The 15,110-nt window shown below is 55.1% G+C and overlaps 1 protein-coding gene across 1 annotated transcript in view; it reads right to left on the bottom strand.

Annotated features, from left to right (window-relative positions):
• The window catches only part of XKR6 (XK related 6), a 309,875-nt gene that overhangs the window by 47,678 nt on the left and 247,087 nt on the right, over nucleotides 1-15,110 (bottom strand). The gene's annotated exons all lie outside the window — the stretch shown is intronic.

The raw sequence follows: 15,110 nt of genomic DNA, 5'->3' as shown, positions 1-15,110 counted from the left end.
TGCCTTGTCAAAATGCCAGGAGGGGCATGTGGACATGTGGTTCCTTTGGCCCCTGGGTGAGAGGGTGAGGGCCCTGATACTTGACCAGGCCTTAAAGCCACCCCTCAGGCAGCAGACGCAGGACTGGGACTGCACGGGGTCGTTGTTCCCACCTATCACTTTTCCTCTAGTTGCACCCCTGGGGCTTGTCTCTTTTCCCCCCAGCTGTAAGCTCCAGGAGCTTAGTGGGCCAGTTCCCCATGTTCAAGACCCTGCGGCACCCAGCCCTGACCCTGGCAGGCACACAGCAGGTCTTGGCTGACGTTAGCTGAATGGGGTGACTGGGTCATCTCTGCAGGCTCCCCCATTTGGGTTACAGTCTCCCCCAGCTGTCAGTCAGCAGCTTCCCTTGGATTAATACTCCCTGGACTACCCAGATCCTGTCAGCCCTGCAGAGAGGCCCACTGGGCCAAGCCTGGCACCAAAGCCACACCTGTGAACAACAGGCCCACCAGATCCGCAGGAAGGCTAGAGCTGGGGTGGCTGAGACGCCCCTGCTCCAGGCAGTCCCACAAAGAAAGTGGGGCTCCTGACCTATGAGCCGCCTGCGTCAGCACCTGTCTTCTGGCTGTCCCGAGACACCCCCTCTCAACACGCTAAGCCAAACCCTTCCTCACTCCTTTTGTTCACGCTCTGCAGACTCCTGGGATGCTCTTTCCCTTCAGGTAACTGACTCCTCATTGTTCAAGACCCGGCCCAAAGACCACGTCTGGGAGTTCACACTGACTCTGTCCCCCATCTCCACTCCCCTGGGGAGAGGGTGGTGTCCCTCCTGTTCCCTTCTCCTCCAGCACCTGTCACTGTGGCACCCAGCACTCTGGAATGTAGTCAGAGTTTTGTGTTTTGTTTATTCTTCGGCCTCCTTCGCAAGACCATGAGCTCCTAGAAGAAGGACTTGTCCACACAGGCCCAGGCTCACAGCCGTGCTCAGTTAATTTCTGTGAGTGAATGATGAATGAATGAATGAGTGGTAACTAAATCAGTGGATGGATGAGACTGCAGGCTGCCCCCAGGGAAGGCACTGGAAAAGTCACCCAGTTGATCAAGCTGGTCTTTCGGCAGTCGGTTGCATTACTGTTGCCCAAATTCCCAGCTGACACAGCTTAGCAAGGTTCCTCCCACCCGTGCAGGAGCCCCCAGGGGCCAGCCAAAAGCCCACCTCCCCAGTCGTGGCCCTTCGCTCTTCCCACATAGTCAGGACTCATATGCTCCTCAGATCGCTTCCATCACAGAAGAGAAAAATTGGTCAGGCTAATTCCCACTAAGATGATAGTGGCTTAAGGTATTATCCCTCCAAATGGGGGATTAAAATAAAAGGAATGATGGCTCCTGGCAGCTAGTGTTTCAGACGACACGACGGGCTCCCAGTGCAGCAGCGTGGACCCCACTCTCCTTTCTCCTAAGAGAAAGACCAGCCTTGCCTTGCTCCCACAAAGCCACCATTCTGTGGCGAAGAGCGTATCTGACCAGCCACAAAAATCCATCCTCAGACCAAAGGCAGTCCTTTCCCCCAACCAGACAGAGCAGCCCACGCATGCAGCACCATGTACTTTCCCACATGCTGTTCCCTCTGACTCTGTGACATAGACAAGGAAGGGCTTATTATTCTTGATTACAGATGTGGACACTGAGGCTGCGAGAGGGTGTCTCTTCACTCTCGGAATTTCACTCACTGAGACATCGGAGGTCATGCCCAGCAGCCCAGGCTGGCTTCTGGGTCTCTGAAACCCCCTCCGCGGCCACGCGGCTCTGTTCCCTGGTCCTGTTAGCTCTCCCCAGGTTTGCCCATCATGGTCACCCTGGAACATCGTCATCCTGTTTACAGGGAAGTCACTCCCAGAAATGTCTGCCTAGGAGTCTGTTATGGGCTGAACTGTGTTCCCCCAAAATTCATATGTTGGAGTCCTAACCCCTCAGACTGTGTCTATTTGGAGATGGGATCTTCAAAGAGGTGATTAAGGCAAAATGAGATCATTAGGTTGGGCCCTAATCCAACATCATGGGGGTCCATATAAGAAGAGATTAGAACAAAGACACACACAAACTAATGGATGACCATGTGAGGACACAGCAAAGAGGTGGCTGCTATGGAGTGAATTGTGCCCTCCCCCCACAAAGTCACACAGTGCAGCCCTAACTTTCACTCGGACTGTATTTGGAAGCAGGACATTTAAGGAGGTGATCAATGAGGATTTCAGGGGGGGCCCTAACCTGATGGGATTGGTGTCCTTACGAGAAGAGGAAGAGACCCCGAGATCTCCCTCCCTCCACGCACACACAGGGAAGGCCATGTGCCGACATGGTAAGAAGGCAGCCATTAACAAGCCAGGAAGAGAGGCTGCAGCAGAAAATGACCCTGCTGACACCTTGATCTTGGACTTCCAGCCTCTATAACTGTGAGGAAACAAGTTTCTGTTGGTTAAACTCCCAGTTTGTGGTTCCTCATTAAAGAAGTCCTCACAGACTAACGCAGTCCTGGGACCGTCCATGAAGAAAGGAAGTCTCCATTCATTCATTCAGCAAACGGGTGTTGCATGAGCACCAGGCCTTGTGGCCATCTGGCAAGGAGGTGGGGTGGGGTGCAGAGTGTGTGCGAAGGGGTTCTGAGCATGGGGTTCAAGCTTCAACTTCCTTCTTGCTGTTAGACGGTCATTCTTTTGACTGAAGCCAATCGAGGTAACTCATCTTATCTCACTTCCCAAGAATCACAGAAAGTTCGAGGTGGAATGGGCAGGAGTCCCACCCCTTCCCTCACAGGCAAGAAAATGGAGGCCGCAGAGAGACGCGTCTGACTGTGACTCGCCCCTGCGTCCCCTGGCTCCTGGCCAGCGTTTTCCCTCCCGTCTGCTGCATTCCCTCGGGTCCTCTTCTGGGGCCAGGTCCTGCCGGCGGGAAGGGTGCAGAAAGGAGAGCTGGGGCCACGCTCTTACTCTCATATTATGCGCAGGGCTGGCGCTGGAGAGTGAAGCCGCAGAACCTTCCTCTGCGGCCTGAGCACCAGATCCCCTTCCTCATCCGGTGGGCACTCACTTGGCTGCATTCCCCTTACTCTCTGCCCAGCTTGAGACGCACTGCCAGGTGATGGGGCGGGTGGACGCTAGTGGCAAACCATGTCCCCAGCCCTGCCTTGGGGCCCATCTTCTCTGGCCTGGGGCGCCAGCTCCAACCTTCCTACAGGGCAGGACGGACGCCTGCACCACAGTCTGAGGAGAGGTTCCCCAAGTGAACAGAGAGCTCACCCCGAGGTGGGAGAGGCTGAAGGGCCTTGAGAGCCTGGCCGATTGTCAGAGGGGAGGGACACTCAAGGCATGATGCGTTGATACCACTGGGAAGACAGCTGTTCCCACCTCGGCCACTGGGATCCCCAGGGAGTGAGGAGTCCACAGCCACTGTGGGGCTTTCCAGGAGAAAGTCAGCAGGTGCCAGAGAAGGGGAGGGTTGAGCCAAGGACTTCCCAGGGACCACTGGCAGTATTCACAGCAAGATGGCTGGCTGCCCCCTCTGGACCTCCCACCCCACCCTCCAAGTGCAAGAGAGACTGAGCTAGAATTTGCAATTGCCTTCAGCTTCTCAAATTCAGGTAAGTCCCCTCTCACATCTTCATCCTGCTCCCTCTTTATAGGTCCTTCCACTCAGTTGGGTGTCTCACGCCTAAAGGGAGTTTCCAGAAGCAGATCTTGCATCCACAGCACGCCCCCTGCCCATTCACTCCCCTTGGCAGTGACAGGCTCCCAGTGACGGGGGAGTAAGTGTTCACGTCTGGCAGCCTCCCAGGAGCCAGACAGGCAGACCCCGGGATACTGACGACATCGTCACGGACAGGAAGAAAAAATGCGAGGGGACTGCAAGACAGATGGAGACTTCACCTGCCAGGAGCTCTGATGCCTGAGCACACTCGGCACAGAGTGTTCCCACTCCTCCCCGGCCGTACAGGCCTGCCGCCACAGGGTGCACGAGGCTCGCCAGCGAGGATGTCACCCCATCCTGGGCCGGGCCTCTCCTTCCCTCCTCCACACCAGCCAAACCGGGGGCTGGGCAAATCCATGCGGTTCAGAATTGGTTGTTTTTGGTCCAGGGACTTGAACCAAATCAAATTAAGAGCCAACAAGTATACCTCATCTCAGAATGACCCCTGATAGCCCTCTTCTGTTTTAAACCTGGCTTTTTAACTATTAAAAAAAACTAGTGAATTATAGTTAGATTTGTAATTAAACATTGACGTTTTCTAAATCTACTAAACAGAAAACCAAAAGAAGAAACCCACAGTGATTTGAAAAGCACGTTGGTCTGGTTGTGTGCTGTGTGACCTTGGCTAAGTCATTTGCCCTTTCTGGGCCTCAGTTTCCCTCATTTGTGTCAGTCTAGAAGATCTGAATGGCTCTATTGCTGTGTATCTAATCCATGAATCTCAAAATAGTTTCCAACCAGACTCTGCACAGCCCTTCCATGAGGTTCAATTCTCCTTCTGGATGACAACCAAGGCAAGTCACCTGGAAAAAGAATGTTCTATAAGTGCCATCTGTGAGCAGCCTGGGAAACAGAGGCCCGAACCCTGGGACTCGCGGAGCCTGCTGACTCTCTGGAGCCGGCACTAATGTAATTATGTGATTAGGGCGTTCCTCTTGGTTTTGACTGTGCTTCATTTGGTTAAATCAAAAGTGACAATGAGCTGCCCGGTGGGGGATGACATCCCCCAGGAGGGCCCATGTAGAACTATTCTGGGAAGGGGTCATCCTGGAATCGGAACGTCCAGCGGCAAGGCAGGCAGTTTAGGACATTTCGGCACCTGAGAAGGAGCTGCCTGCTGTCAGGGGTTGAGGTCATAGAAGCTGGGGGTGGACAGGTCTGTGGCCGTCACCTAAGCCAACATCCTCCTTTCCAGATGGAGAAGCCGGTCCCGGTCCCCGGCTGACGAAGGCAGTACCGGTTAACGCCTGCGATTTCTCACCTTTGAAAGGAGTGACTCACCCCTTCTTCTCCACCCCACAGAGAAATGATGAACTCGAGTGGGAAAGTAACAGCTGTCCGGCTCTGAGGCTTCGGCAGGCCTGCGAGCACCCGTGCCTGGGGGATGGGCCCCTCCCTTTGTGCCAGAGCTGCACATACACTTCAAGGGGAAAGCATGAAGCCTGAGCAGCCGCCTGGAGACTGGAGGACACACCTCTCCAGGGCTCCTGCAGCCAGAAGCGGGGGCGCTGACGTCCTGAGTTCCGACCCCTTCTCCTGGGTCACCCCAGGCGCCTTCCTGCTGTGTGGCTGCCCAGACACGGACTCACGCAGTGAGCTGGGCATGGAGACCACAGAAATGAGAAAGGAATGGGGTTCCCTCTGCTGCCACATAGAGAGGGGCTACATTCATTCTCTGTGGCCCCAGAGGGTGGGGGAGATGGGAGCAATGGGGAGACATTCTAGGGAGGCTAGCTTTGCCCAGGGTCTTAGTAGCTCAGGCTGCTATAACAGAGTACCATGGACTGGGGGCTTAAACAACAGACAGACATCTATTTCTCACAGTTCTGGAGGCTGGGAAGCCCAAGGTCAAGGTGCCAGCAGACTCGGCTCTTGGGGAGGCCCTCTTCCTGCTCTCTGTGTCCTCACGTGACAGAGAGAGAGAGAGCGCTCTGGTCTCTTCTTCTTATAAGGACACAATCCCATCAGGGGCCCCCTCTTCATTACCTCACCTAAACTTAATGACCTCCCAAAGACCCCACCTCCAACTACCATCCCATTAGGAGTTAGGGCTTCGACACACGAATTTTGGGGCAGCACAAATATTTAGTCTATAACCCCCAGGATCAGACAAGGCAGGAGGAAGAGATGGAGAAGTCAACCATATACGGAGCAGGCCATCCTGTCGGGCCCTTTCCTCTGTGTGTGGAATGCTCTGGGAGGAATCCGAGAATGGGTGGGAAGTGGCTCTCAGGGTCCCTTCCAAACAGGAGCTTCCGAGATCAGAGAGGGGACTGGCTGAAGCCGTGAGGCACCGAGGATGCAGAAATAAAGGTGGCACTCACTCTCAGGTGCGGCCCTGTGCTTGCACAACCCTGAAAGTGAAGACCTCCTTAACATCTGTGCCCTGGCTCCTTGCTTGCCTCACCCTAGTCCTGGCCCTGCCTTCAGTCTGCCCCCAGTCCAGGGTGCCGCCAGGTCAGAACGCACCAGTCTTTTCCTGGGCAGAGGGCTCAGGTATGGTCTCCTCCAGGATGTCAAGGGAACCCTCAAGCCCATTAACCCGTGAACAGGTGGTGGTGGAGACATCAACAGCCCCAGTCCCAGGGAAAGAGGCATGAGTCCCCATGACGCAGGAGAGAAACCCACTCAAGTGAGAGGTGAGGACTTTCCTTTGATCAGGGAGCAATCCCGCATCTCCACGGGAGAGAAAGAAAATGGAAACTCTTCAGAGTGCCAGCGTGGGTCAGGCAGCCTGCCTCGTATGCACAGTTATCTTATTTGATCCTCAACACAGTCCAGCAAGGGAGGGTTGTTCTCAATTTACAGACAGACAAACCGAGGCTCAGAGATGTGAAAGGACTGGTCCAAGGTCACAGAGAATTGCAACCTCAGGTCTGACACCCCAGCCAGTCGCCTCAAGGTTCCAAGGCCTGAACTTTCATTCATTCTCTCACCCCCTCGTCTCCTCATCCATTCACTCCTTCAACAAATAGCATCTAAGGGCTCTCACAGGGCAGGAACTGTTCCAGGAGCGCGCGATGCAGCCGGCGTTCCAGAGGTGGGCACGAAAGACCCCTGGAAGCAAATCAACAAAAGTGCTCTCAAAAAAACAAACCCAGGGGATGTGACAGGGCCTGGCCTGACCCGTCAGGGCTGCCTCTCTGACAAGGGACACTTGTCCTGAGCACTGAATGACAAGGCGCCAGCTGATCAGAGATCTAGGTAAGAACAGTCGGGGCAGAGGGAAGGGGGAGGCTGGGGTCCTCGAGGGAGGTCAGACCGGCTGAGGCAGGGTGAGGCAGGGTGAGCGGAGGACTGACATGATGCCAGGTCAGAGGGGAAGGCAGAGGGGAGCCCATGAGCCTGCAGAGGAAGTTGGGTTTTTTTCTAAGTCAAAGGGAAGTCCCTGATAAGATTTAAACAGCGAAGCAGCAAGATCCAATTGACCAATTAAGGAGATCACTCTGGCTTTTGTGTGCCAACAGCTGGGGAGCCGGGAGGCCACTGGGCAGCCAAGTGGCTGTGGCAATATTCCAGACAAGCAAGGGTGGCGGCTTGAACAGCGGTGGGAGCGGCGAGGGGGACAGAAGTGGACGACGCAGAATGGCTTGTAGGCGGAGAGCTGTGTGACTTCCTAGCTGACTGGCTGTGGGCTGGTGGGAGGAAGAGGGGTCAGGGATGGGACTTGGGGTAAACCGCAGTCCAGACACCGACTGGACACAGAGTGAGACACAGTGAACGTCTGATGCATGAAGAAACCCGAGAGAATTTCAAGATTGTCCCTTCGGGATCCAACCAGATGGAGGGCATGAACGGCTGGAGCACGCCATCAGTGTCATCCTGGCTAAAGGGCACGCAGGTCTGAGAGGGAGGTGACCATGGCCCAGGGGTCGGAAAACTGGAAATGTCTACTCGGTTTTGCTCCTTTTTATATTTCTAATGTGGGGCCGTGGTCACTTCACTTGCCCACAATTCCCTTGTTCTCCTCCCGGGAAGGAGTGATCCCGGGTCCCAGGGGCTGTCGTGAGCAAAAAGAGAGGCCAGGGACTGGGCTGGAAACTTCCATCTCACCAAGCTTTACTTCACTGACAATAAAATGAGGGCCTTTGGTATTCATCAAACACCAGTGCCTGTCTAATTATGCACCACCTGACTTAGAGAAAAAGCTACACCTCTATTCAGGGGACAGGCCTGAGCGCCTTCTCCCTCCACATGCTGATCTGCTGCGCTGTTCTCTGAAGGGCAATGCGAGAAGCCTCAGCCTGTTCCCCACTTTCTGCGGGGGCCCCTCCTGAGAGCACAGAGGGGACTGACTTTCAATCTCTTTTAAGAGGAAAGAAAATACAAACCATAAGTAGGTTTAAATGCTTTTTCCGAAGCATAATATTATCATACAATAGATGGGTTAATAAACCTCACAATACGACTCAGCTGCATAGCCAGCTTTGGTGGTAGAATCGAGAGGCGTTTCTTCGCCCTTCAACTCGTCAGCCCGGTTTGCCACTGTGGGCCTTGGGGTCCTGCTGTGGTGAACCCCGGGAGGGACGTCCCCTGGTGCTCTGAGAAGTGAGAGGACTTGAGGCCTCCTTCTGGAGCTGTGGCCCAGGGAGGGTTTTCTCTAGAAGGTGCAAGTATCTTTTTGTTTATTTTTTATGTTTTGCATCTTTGGAACTCGGAAGGGGGTTCAGCTCACCGTCCGTCTCCTCTGTTCCATTTGAGGCAGATATTCTGGTTCAGCTGTTAATGAAGCTTGATAAGATCTCAGTTTTGGCCCGTGTCCGGATCTCCAAGTGACAACCACCCCTTGAAGTCAAGCATCCTCGCTAGTCCCCCTGCAACCACCCTGGACCCCTACAGTCTGTAGACTGAACACCCAATACAGCCACTGCTCCTGTGCTCAGCCCCTCCAGTGGCTACCAGCTCACTTAGTCACAGCCACAGTCTTGACAAAGGCCCCCTGCTTCCTCCCTGACTGCCCCACCTCTCCCTCTCACTCACTTGGCTCCAGCCACACAGGTGGCTCTCAACTGTATTAGGCCTGCTCCTGCCTCAGGGCCTTTGCACTAGCTGCTCCCTTTGCCTGGAATGCTGTTTCCCCAGAGACATCCATGGCTCTCCCCTTCAAGCCTCTGTTTATCAGCAAGGCCTTTCCTGACCACCCTGTTTAAAAGAGCAACAACCTTCCTCCCGAACACTCCTCCCCTTTTCTGCTTTATTTTTCCCCAAGCCATTTTTACCATCTCTACGATTCCACGCTGTTTTACTTAGACACCTGTTTATTGCCTGTTTGCCCTCACAAGAATGATCATGTCATGAGGGCAGGGACTTTTGCTCAGTATGAATCCCTGGCTCCTAAAACAGGGCCTGGCACAAAGTAGGCCCCCAATAAGTCTCCACTGAGTGAATGATGAAGTGAGCAGAGCATGGACTTTGGGGGTCAGTCCTGGATTCAAATCCCAGCTCACAGCTACATGCCGCCGGGCGAGTCCCTGAACCTCTGTCTAAGCCTTCGTTTCCTCGTCTCTGAAATGAGTGACAAAATGCCTCCCTCTGAGGGTGGTGAGGAATGCGTCCAGCACCATCAGTGGCTCAGAATAAAGATCCAATCAATACCAGCTTTCTACCGTCTCCTACGACACCCCCATGCCCAAATTTCAGTGGCTGCAGAGCTGGCCACATAGAAGCCCAACATGTCCACAGGTGGTACCCCAGGTGGGACATCACCTGCCGTCCAGAGTCCACACACTGGAAGGCGCCCCCAGCCCTCAGGCCTGGGCATCAGCCCAGGGTACCAAGTGGGGTCTGTGAACTCCGAGAACCTTCTCTTGGGGGCCCCAGTTTGCATTTACGCCCCCAGCCTACCTCCCCAGAGCAGGGGCTGCCTGCAGCCTCTATGTATCCCAGGGGGTGCCTTGCATGGAAAGGCAGTTGTGGGAGAATTGAATGGTTGATTCTGTGAATCCTATACCCCCAGGCACGCCTGGGAGTTCCAGGACACCTGTCTTCTCAGCTCTGAAAGACTGAAGCACATCGGACTCCTCGGGATCTGTCCTGCTGACACTGAGCCTTCCTCAGGGCTGGAGCGCAGACTTGGGGGCTCAAAACCACGTGCAGTGACAGTTTTCAGTGGCAGGAGCTCAGATTTCCCACATCGTGTGCATGAGAACAATTGCAACAGACACCACTGCCCAGGCAAAGCCCAGTTCACCTGGAGCATGTGGGGACACGCACAGACTTTGGTCATTTCAATCAGAGGAAATGACACCCCAAAGGGACATGTGGGCAACATCCTCTTGGTCTTGAAAATAAAAGGAAACCCTACGAATTGCCCCCAGAAGCCTCCCAGCAATCAGCACCTGGCTGTGCCAGCCTTTCCCGGCAGTCGCCGTGGCCTCCACCCACAGGATGCTCCCTGCCCATCCTGGAGCCAGCCCTGGCCAGGGTGGGGGCCCACTGCCCTCGGTTTCTCCAGCAGCTGCAGCCTGGGAAGATCTTGCCACCAGACCTGCTCCCTGATGTGGAGGGGATGCGCCTGGGCCAGTGTCTGCAGCATTCTCGAAAGCCCTTTTCCTGGGAGGTGGCCCACGTCCATGGGACCATGTTCTCACTCAGTTTCCCTCACCAGCATCCCAGGACCCTGTGAAGCCTGCAGGCCATAGCACCTTGCACATATTTTCCCAACCCTCTTCTACTGGGGGCCAAATCTTACTCTTTATATGTCCTTCCCTTCCCTCTTCCTTGAAGGGCCTGGCCAAGGGCCACCAAGTTTGGACACCCCCAGCAAGCCTGCATGGGGCTCTCAGCTGTCCACTTAAGAAACTGCATTGCCGAGGCCCTAGACCCACACACTAGTAAGCTCTAGCCTCATTCATGGCAGGTCCTGGGGCCCGTGGACACATGTCCATCCTAAGTCCTTTCTTCCTAGTTCTGAGAAAACCCACAGTGGCTAAGCTGAGTTCTCATGGGGGCACCACCCTTGGCCGTGGCCCTGGGTTGAGCGTATTTTCCTGATCTGCTCATTGTAGCAGAAACAGAGCTACAGTGGAAGGCTAGGCTTCCCCGAACACCATGGTCCCCTGACGGCTCTGAGGGCCCATGGACACTTCCACAGGGGGAGCAGCCTGGAGGCACCTGTCCGTCTGGTTTCCTGGTGACACTGGCCCAGCCTAGCGCCCAGTGCACATAGACCAATTTGCTGCATGAATGCAGGTAGGAGGAATGCAAGAATATGGTGACGCTTCCTGCTTTCCTGTCATTTTACACGATAATTTCAGGCACTCAGGGGCCCTGGTGGGAGCAGGTCCAGACTACTCTCTTTCCAGAAGGGAAGCAAGACAGCGAACAGTTCACTCGCATCTCAGGGGAGTGAGGCTTGGTGCCTGGAAGCACCATCTCCCTCTTTCCGGCACCATCTCTCTCTTTCCAGCAGCTGCAGGGTGTTGCCGGGGCAACAGACGGCTGTCTGACAGGATTTGGCAATTTAACTCTTGCTCTGCACAAAACACGAAAGTGAGAACAATTTAACAGATGTTCTTGCTTCCGACAGTTCACGCAACGGAAAGAAGCTTGTGATGCATCTGGTCTGGGCCAAGTAAAGGCACTTCCGGCTTCCGCGTGGTGCTGTCTCGAACCCAGCAGGTGTGGGCCACCAAGCCCCCTGGGAACCAAAGGATGGTCTTCAACATACCAAATACTGGGATTCCTCAAGGGTACCAAGCTCACCTTTCAGCCCAGGTTGAGGAAAATGAGCTGGGATCCTTCTCAGGTGAAAAGATGCCAAAAGGTCCAGAGCAGGGGCTCTCAAACTTCAGCAGCATCAGAATTACTTGGGGGGTGGGGGGGGGGATTGCTAAAACACAGACTGCTGGGTCCCACCCCCAGAGTTTGAGATTCAGTAGCTCTGGGGTGGGATCCAAGAATTTGCATTTCTAACAAGTTCCCAAAGGATGCTGATGCTGCTGGTCCCTGGACCGCCCTTTAAGACCACTGGTCTATACATCCTTGATGCTCAGAGCATGGTGCTGTACCAGCAGGGTCAGCATCGGAGGCATTTGTTAGGAATGCCAGTTCTCAGGCCCTGCCCTCAAACCTCCAGAATAGAGTCTCTGGAGCAGGGGCTCGGGAATCTGGGTTTCAGCAAACCCTGCAGGTGTGTCTGATGCACGCTGACGGTTGAGAAGCCCTGGGCTAGGGCAGCGGTTCTTAAGCCTTCACTGCGTATTAGAATCACCCAGGAAACACCTTGAGTGCCCAGGCCGCACCCCAGTCTCTGAGGGTGGGGCGCAGGTCCCGTCATGTTTCTATATCCCCAGGTGATCGCAATGCGCAGCCCAGCCTGAGAACTGCTGGTTAGAGCCTGGTTATACAAGGGTGGTCTCGGGACGAGCGGTGTCAGCATCACCCTGGAGCTGGTTAGAAGGGCGGAATCTCAGGCTCCACACCTACTGAACCCGGATCTACATTGTCACCAGATGCCCAGGTGATTGATATGCACCATCAAGTTCAAGTTCCATTGATTGGGAGACCGCTCCTGTCCGTACCACCTGGTAGTATGACCTAAGAAAGAAGCATTCGTCTTCTCTGAGCCCCAGTTTACTCATCTGTAAAACAGGTTTACCACATAAACCAGGCAGCAATGCATCCCTCACACGGTTGTTGTGAGGTCAGTGACATGACACCCAAGGTGCCTCACTGCAAGGGCTTGATGGTTTGCCGTGGGAAACTTCCAGACTCCCAGAGAGCCCCGAGTGCCACCCTCAAGCCCTTCTAAACCACACGGCTCCCCTCTGGTCTAAGGCTGTTGCTCCTTGGGGCTCAGCCAGGAGGCTGGGGCTGGAAAGGCTGGGGGTACCCATGGGGGCCACGCAGGAGGGGGCTCCCGCAGCCAAATCTGACTTAGAGGTGCCAAGACCAGGCAGCCAGCGCAGGTAGGTGCCAGGGCAGAGGAAGGGGAGCGTGGGTACTGGCGATGGGCTGAAGCCAGAGCACGCCCGATCCTGAAGCTGGGGAGAGGGCAGTGGCCACCGGAGGCAGAAGGTGGAGATGAGGTAGGAGTGGCGGGTCAGCCCAGAGCAGCAGGGAGTGAGGGCAGCACACTTCTAGGCAAACATGCAAATGCAGAATTTCGCAGTATTTCAGCCCCTGTGCTCCTTTTCCAGGAGGCTCCTGTGCTCCTGCTGGGTTGGGGTGGGGCCTCAAGGCTCTGGCTAGACAGTACTGGAGGTCAGGGACCTGGCCCTAAGGGCATGCTAGAGGGCGGAGGCTCCCACTCAGAGCAGAGCCGGAGAGGCCCGTGCTCCAGAGCTCAGAGCTTGCAGAGCCCCCTTGTGGGCGTCCTGTGGGCACTCAGGGTGGAGCCCCGCTGCCTCCCGCTTCCCCTCAGAGGCCCGTGGGCCTGCTGGAGAAGGTCCTTCTGTCGCTCCTTCTTGCATCCGTGGTCTGTCTCCCTGGGATCCTGGTGCTCACGGGGGTGCGAGTCATTTCTCCCTGCCCGGCCCTGAAGTCCCATTTATTCTTCCTTCGAGGGCCTCCTGCTTCTCCTCCTTCCTCCTGTCAACTGAAGGGAAAAGGGCATTCGCGGACTAGACACGACTCACTCGTCATAATTAAGAACAGACAGCCTATTATCTTAATCAATAAGTGAAAAAAATAACAAAACTTACAGGTCAAAGAGACCCTATGTTCCCTATGTTGCTAGAATCTTCCGTCTGCCCTCCAGATCCCCTCCCTGCTCTGTGCCCCAGGGGGCTGCATCTGTCCGTGGGCTCCCTGGCCCTCTCCTGGTTGGGTTTAGTCAGTGGGGAGCAGGAGCAGGAAGTCGGAGAGAGGGAGGAGGGGCAGGCGGGCTCCCTCCCTGAGGGGTCCCGAGGCTGCTGTGTCCTTGACTGGCTTCTGCGGGTGGCCCTCTCTGCAGAGCTCGCTCTGGGCAGCAGGGACCACTCAGGGCTGGGGTGTTAGCTGCTCCCCGCTGTCCCAGATCTGGGTGTTCTGCCTAAACTGCCCGCATCTTCACCGAATTCTCCCCAGTTACCAGCCTGAGAGCATTCACTGTTCTCCTGCCTGAACCCTAGCTGACACGCCGGCCAGGGATGAGAAAGAGAGAAGAGATGGAAGAGCGAGGAAAGGAAAGCAGGGGACGGTGAAGAAGAGAAGGAGAAGAAAGGAAGGAGTGAGGAAGGAAGGCTCCCAGTGTGGGGCCTGGACAGACGCACCAGGGTCAGGCGCTGGGCCCGGGGAAGCCACTGGTCCCCTGCTCAGAACGGCTGACTCGTCCTCCGGCAGGTGCTCCTCTCTACAACGGAAATTGCTATCCTTTACTTATAACTTCAAATTTAATATGTTAAGTGAAGACCTATTTTCTACCTAGAAGTTAAAACGTAAGGTAAAGAAGGGGCAGAAAAAAGGTCTGAGGTTTTTAGAAATTTCCTCATTAGATCAGAGCAGGGGGTCCCAAACACCGGTGTGCCAGGATCACACAGTAGGGGCGTCAACAAAAGTCCTGAATCTTAGAAACTGCCTGTAGCAATTCTTATGTCCTGGCTCAGGGGCTGGGCCTTGAAAGTGGTTTCTCACAGCACCCCAGGGCTCCTGAAGCAGGCAGACCCAAATGCCACCTTGAGAAAGCCCAGCTCAGACTCAGGGCCCCGAACATCTTGGTGACAGGCAGACCACCGGTGTGCCGACTCCCTCCTGGAGGCTGCCCAGGCTCTTGGGAGTCACGTTTCAATGTTCTCAAACCAGCTGGGCCTGGTTGGAGACATTACCTGGTGGAATGGAAAGGAACTCAGTGAAAAGGACTGCTGAGGAGTAGATTTAACCAAACATGAAGGATTGGATTATATAGATGAAAGGTCTCCCTACAAATCAAGTAGGACAAGATAAACATGGGTCCCTAACCCCACGCAGGCGCCCCGGCCAGAAGCCAGAGCTGTAGAAGAAACAGAGAGTGTGGAGTAAGCCCCAAAGAAGAACTGCAACAGAGCTAAGGGCTAGAGCGGGGTCTTCATGAAAGGATGAGGAACCCGGCAAATACGGCCAAGAGACAAGAACTTAACAGCACTCAAGTTTGAAGGGCCATTAAGGAGAAAACAGAAGGACCACCTGTCCCTTTCATTGAGGGCTGAGCTCATGTGAGCTCAAGGATGCAGCCCTAGATCCCTGCCCAGGGCCCCTAGACACTGCCGACCCCTGCCCAGGGCCCCTAGACACTGCCGACCCCTGCCCAGGGGCCCCTAGACACTGCCGATGACAGTGGTGCTCTTCCCTAGAGAGCTTAATACCAAGCCTGTCTCTCACCCACCGGGATGGCTTATCTGCAGTTCAGCCAAAGACAGGATGTGCCTGGTGGCCTTTGTCCAGAACCGTGGTCCAGTCTCTCACCTGCACAAGGGAAACAGGCAGAC

The sequence above is a fragment of the Equus asinus genome, chromosome 3, assembly GCF_041296235.1.
Source record: "Equus asinus isolate D_3611 breed Donkey chromosome 3, EquAss-T2T_v2, whole genome shotgun sequence".
NCBI lineage: Eukaryota > Metazoa > Chordata > Mammalia > Perissodactyla > Equidae > Equus > Equus asinus.
Note: the sequence above shows the minus strand (reverse complement) of the source record. Positions and strands in the feature narration are given on the sequence as shown.